This window comes from Schistocerca piceifrons, chromosome 4 (assembly GCF_021461385.2).
Source record: "Schistocerca piceifrons isolate TAMUIC-IGC-003096 chromosome 4, iqSchPice1.1, whole genome shotgun sequence".
Classification (NCBI taxonomy): Eukaryota; Metazoa; Arthropoda; class Insecta; order Orthoptera; family Acrididae; genus Schistocerca; species Schistocerca piceifrons.
This window is the reverse complement of record NC_060141.1, coordinates 392,301,395-392,307,691: the sequence shown is the minus strand read 5'-3', so window position 1 is coordinate 392,307,691 and position 6,297 is coordinate 392,301,395. Positions and strand designations below refer to the sequence as shown.

General features: G+C 42.9%; 1 pseudogene; it reads left to right on the top strand.

The window, feature by feature from the left end:
- Window positions 1-5,537: 5,537 nt before the first annotated feature.
- Window positions 5,538-5,655, top strand: LOC124796674 (annotated as a pseudogene).
- Window positions 5,656-6,297: the final 642 nt, after the last annotated feature.

Sequence of the window (6,297 nt, the reverse complement as noted above, 5' to 3'; positions counted from 1 at the left end):
TTACATGGGTCACACTTCAAGGGCTGGAGAGGGTGTAACATCATATTGTCTAGACTTATCCCGTATAACTTCTCTGACTGCTTTGTTAATGTGATATCTGTATAACCACGCTCTTCGATATAATATTTACGTACATTTTTTAAATGATGCTGCCACCATTTGACTGTAATAATTTTTATTTTATTGTAATACAATACATATTTCGGTCTTAGACGATTTTCAAGTTTAAAAACTTATTTACATATCAAAACAAATCAGACTGGTACGAAATACAAGTCCTAGTCGAAAAAGGACTAGTATTTCACAGCAGTCTGATGTCTTTTGACATATAAATATGTTCTTGTACTTGAAAGCGGCCTAAGGTCGAAATATGGGTCGTACTGCAATAAAGTAACAATTATTAGTCAAACGGTGGCAGCATCGTTCAAAAAATTACCATTATTGTGGCTTCAGCCAAAATAAAAATTAACAAAAAAATATCTATGTAAACGTTTTATTCATTATTTATGTTCATTTATGCCAATATAATTAATCTGGATGTCATTTTAAAAGTAATAAAATGAAATTGTTAAAACTTGTAATATTGGTTCATGCATAGGGTACTTTGGTTTGTAATCTTGTAAAACATGGAGGGAAGTCCCTCTCACAGAAATCCGTATGGCGAGAATAGAAATGCTGGATTTGGATGTCCAGCTGCAAGTCTCCTTTGTGGCAAGTCGGTGGCCAGAATGCAAAGTGTGTGGGGAACGAGGCGAGAAGATCATCAAGATTATATAATATAGCCTCGGATGTAAAAGTACTTTGGCTTATTATTCACGGCATACATTGGTTAGCTCTGTACTACTATGTTTGATGATGATATGAGAAAAGGGAGAGGATGAATGCCTATACCGGCACATAGCATTCTTCTCGCAAGTAGCACCAAGGGAGCCGCCAAGCTAAACGTCCCAACCCGACGGAGAGATCACCACCAACAACGACACATACATTCACTACTTGAAACACTGTGGACAGGTTTGTAATTTAATGCAGGACATGTCTGGCGATCAGGAATTCTAAGCAACAATTCCTCTCCCCTTTACCTGAAAGGCAAAGGGAGAGAACAGGAGTGTTCAACGAGACGAGATCGTTGACATAGTGAAGCTATATTTGGAGGAGGGAGGGGTTTTAACAAACTGTGATCCCCCTCCTCCCCCTCGCCCTTAAATGGAACGCCACATCGGCTTCTAGTTGCTTACTCACTCAGCCGGAGAATTTCCGCTTTTGCGTTGTTTTCCCCACTTTCGATCAGCGATCATGTAACAATACTGGGCAGGTAGTGTGAAGTGAGTAGAGGGGGCTGCCGTTAATGATTTCCCAGTAATCTTGCTAGTGGTTCCTACCAATGAAGTGCAGAGCGTATTTCTCATGCTTGGTGCTAAGATTCTACACATGCCTGGTACTAAATCTCTAGGTATTCATCTGCAGACATTCTGCAACTAGCATTTCAAGTGCATTTTGTACTATTTTGCCCCCAATGTTTAACCACTTCTCTTGGAACACTCCATCTTTAGCTGGATTTACGTTCTTGGTACCTAGAATAGCTTCATTCACCTCATCTTGCATTACTTTCTGAATTTCATTAATTTCGTTATTGACGATGCATCTTATACGTCTCCTTAAATACGCAACATATATAGAAATCTTCGGACGCCTGTATAAACTGTGCCATTTTCCATCTTCACTGGCGAAACGAGTTCACTTGCCGAAATAAGACCCAGGTTTGTTTTCTTCACATTCGTATTGTTTTCAGTTGTTTGTTTTGCCAAATTTTCATTACATCTTCTCGTATCATCTCGAAGTGGTTTCAAAATAATTTCATTCAATGCAACATATTCTATCATGGTCCTACTATAATTTCCTTTAGACTCTTGGCTTCTCTTTAATAGTTCCCTTGTTGCAGTTGCAGTTTTCTGTTCCTTCGCTTTCTTCGTGCCTGAACCGCCTTTGCTGCTTGGATACGTACCCTTGTTTGGTAAATACCCATTTGTCTCTGCGTAATCTCCTTTTTCTGTGATTCTGAGCTTGTTATTTAATTTAATCTGGCCTACCTCACTATTATCATAATAATTATCGACACGACTGACCTCCTGCCTCGGCCCTGTTTCTTTCAGCCGTGTATCTATTATTATTCTGAATCTAAGATCCCTTTAAATTTTAATATAGCTTAGGACCTCCATGCCCTCTGCAGTTTCTTTACTGTTAGATAAAAGAGAATATGTAACAGACTCTGTAGGGACCACATATAATACTTATTTTTATTAATAACGTATCTCTCTCTCTCTCTCTCTCTCTCTCTCTCTCTCTCTCTGTGTGTGTGTGTGTGTGTGTGTGTGTGTGTGTGTGTGTGTGTGTGTGTGTGTGTCCTATATAATGAAATATAAAATTATGGAGGCCATTCATTAAAGAGGAGAAGAAAATGCTCTTGCTATGTTAAAATTACTGATCATTGCTTCATCAATGTCGTGCGTTTCGTCTAATTCAAGGCATCTTCAGATTGGCCTTGAATTAGGCGAAACGTGAGTCAATGAAGAATAAATAATCGTCCATTTCAACACCGTAACCAATACTGTTCTCTTCTCCGCACTCTACATACTGGTTGCTGTAACATCACACAATGGAATGGAAAACCTTTTGCCATTCATTAAAGAAGTTTTATTGAATAAAATTGTGCACTGTGCTCCCATTGCAAATTGTGCACTATGCTTTCTTTGCATAACGAACCGCAGTATAAACATATCTGGCGACATTTGAATTCACACGCCGATTGTGGGTCTATTTTCAGTGTACACTGCAGTGCTGCAACAGTGATTTCGTTAGTTGTGTTACGTCATGAAAATTGTAGAGGAACCGTTTCACCCAAATGTAAGAAAATATAAAGTACTCTCCCTCTATCAGACTAACGTCTTTAATTTCGGCATAATTATCGGTGAGATCTACTGCATCACACACGTCAAAGTTTTTGATGTGGTACTTAGATTACTTTACAGTTCTTTCTCTGATTTCTGAAACCACTCCCAGTAAGTTTTAAAGACCGAGAGATTTATGACAGACAACGCTCTTGAATATCTTACCCCAGTTGTTGACATCCATTAGGAATATATTAACATCGTCATATATCAACTACGAATGTCACGACAACTCAGAGCTGCACGCATACAAAATTTATGCCGAGTCGTAAAGTGATTCGTCATCCTCCGAGGAAAACTAATATTTCACTCGATGTCGTATGTGAATTGCGGTAAGGAAAATGAATCAAAGTAACGACTTTCGCCATGAGCTAGCAACATCATACTTCCATCTGTTTTGAGTACCCAGAGTTTTAAACTAACGCTTACCTCGAAAAGAACACATTACTTTGTCGTTAATAAAAGGCGTCATTGTGGGAATAAAACAAGGGGCTACATGTCGGGTACACATACGAACTTTCAAGGTCGACAATTTAAAATGAGAAAGAGAAGAACCGATTTAATAAAACCAAGACTGTAAATCATTTAAACGATCTTTTACGTTCTGTTACGTGAGTCTTTCTTTTCCGCGTTTTTATCACATATTGCCACTTAACTGGCAAATATATCTTGCAAACAAATCGCAAAGATCGGTCGTATTATGGACGTCTGCATATCCTATGAAAGCCTCCACGTGAGCTGACCTCTACTAAACGATATTCAGGCCGACATAACACGAAGTGCTATACAGGTTTTCTCAAAAACTTACGATACAACTTTAATGTGTTATAGCATGCAAACTAATTTAGATATTCCAACCATGTTTGGCTTATGTGACACACTATGTAATGAAGTTTTTATGCCATTCAATCAGTTTCAACAAGTGCGACTTTGGCGGTGCGTACAACATCCAGTATGTATTCAAGCTCTATCCACAGTCGGCGCAACGTACCCGTGTTGCATGCCAACCTTGTATAGGGCAGTAAAACGGGTAAAATTTTCAAAGTCTCAGAGCGAAGGTATCTCGCTACGTTACGGCAATGTCGGCACGAGGCGGCCGCAATGAAAACATTTCGCCACTGAGACTGTGTCAGAGCGAAACATAACTTCGGCATTTGTGGGGAGCCGGGTAGCAGACTTCAGCAGAATGCAGTGAGTCATAGCAACCAAACTGGGTCATGACACCTTTATTATGTGACGAAAGAAAGGCTAAGGCGAATTCAACAAACGACATCAAGAGCTTTAAAGAACCAGTTCTATACTATCACAAACTCGTTAAGCAAGCACGGCAAAAGGAAAACCGCGGATACCCTCGTCAATTCAAGCCCTATGCGGTCATGACGAATGACTTAACATTAGCTACTACTTCGCTCTATGAATACCCCAGCAGTTAAGCTCGTAAGGCAATCAGTCAGACGGAGGCTTACATGACGTTCGCACTTGAATCCCTGGTTGCAGCGCAGTGACGTCTGGCACGAGTTTGTTGTATATTTCCTGCACACTACAGATAACAAAATACGCTACTGAAAGAGATGGCTACCTTGCCATAACCCTGACATTCCGGTGGACCGAAGAGGGCCTCCCTGGACTGCAGGCCAATATCGTCGAATTTCACAGCTATACTTCAACCGTTGTACCCGTACGACTGGATGACGAAGAAGTGTGGTGAGCGGAAGGGGACACAACACCTCCCAAAGTCGGCGTGTGTACAGGGTGACAGTTATTGAACTATGTGAAATAAAGTCGTCATATCTTCTGAATGTTTTGCGTTATGATGTTCAAGCTGAACCCTTGGCCGCTGGGCATAATGAGAATTGGTATGCGCATGCGCGCGGTTTGGTTTAGCGACTAAGTCCACTTTCATTTGCATGGTTTCGTCAATAAACAAAATTGGCGCATTTGGGATACTGAGAATCCGCATTTCACGATCGAGAAGTCTCTGCACCCTCAAAGGGTGATTGTGTGGTGTGCAGTGTCCAGTCACGGAATAATAGGTGCGATATTCGTTGATGGCACGGTGACTACCGAACGGTACGTGAAGGTTATGGAAGGTGACTTCATCCCCAATATCCAAAGTGACCCTGATTTCGACAAGATGTTCATGCAAGAAGGGGTCGACCCCATCGAAGCGCTTTGGGACGGCATTCCGGCTCTAGGGTACCCAGAGGCCACTGACATGGGCCTCGATTGGCCGCCGTGGTCTCGGGATCTGATCACATGCGACTCCTTTTTGTGGGACCATATTAAGGACAAGGTGTACAGCAATAGCCCCAAAACCATTGCTGAGCTGAAAACAGCCATTCAGATGGTCATCGACAGCATACAGCGGGGCATACAGAATTTCGCTATTTATCCGCGCCTGCAACGATGCCAAATATATCGAACATGTCAAAACCTAAATCCGAATACCTGTAGTGACGTTTACGTATTGAATAAAGTGTGTGCGCGCCGTTTTTGTATCCTATTTGCTTTTTTTTCATATTGTTCAATAATTTTCGCCTTTTATGAAGATAAGCCTTATTCCAAATGATTTCCCGTAAGTTCAATACAGGCAACGGCCTTACCGCAGTGGATACAGCGGTTCCCGTCAGATCACCGAAGTTAAGCGCTGTCGGATGTGGCCGGCACTTGGATGGGTGACCATCTGGGCCGCCATGCGCTGTTGCCATTTTCCTGGGTGCACTCAGCCTCGTGATGCCAATTGAGGAACTACTCGACCGAGTAGTAGCGGCTCCGGTCAAAGAAAACCATCGTAACGACCCGGAGAGCGGTGTGCTGACCTCACGCCCCTCCTATCCGCATCCTCAGCTGAGCATGACACGGCGGTCGGATGGTCCCGATGGGCCACTTGTGACCTGAGGACGGAGTGCTAAGTTCAATGCACGCACCGCCATCACTCACTGCCGCGGCGTCGCGGCACAGCCGGTGACGGTGCCATCGCAAGCAGCGAACCGTCAGTGCATCAGACGGCTGGTACGAAGTATACGATATCAGTTGCCTTGAGCGAGCTTAAGGCCGCTTACGACTTCTAGCGGTTCCTTAGTGGACATTGACAGACTATGCCAACCACTTGTCAAGGCGCAACCTGTGTTTTTATTGGAAATAAATAAATTTGAATCTTCTTTCACTGTGCCTAGTGGCGAGCACGGGTCACTACCATCCTTCCAAGGAAAGCTGGCGAGGGGCCAACTGGGAGAGTGCCATGTCCAAGACCAACACTATGTACGCCCTCCCGGTAGTCGCACCTGCGTCCGATGTGGCAATGGCAGCAACGATTCGTTTACTTAAATTACTGAGCCGGCCGGGGTGG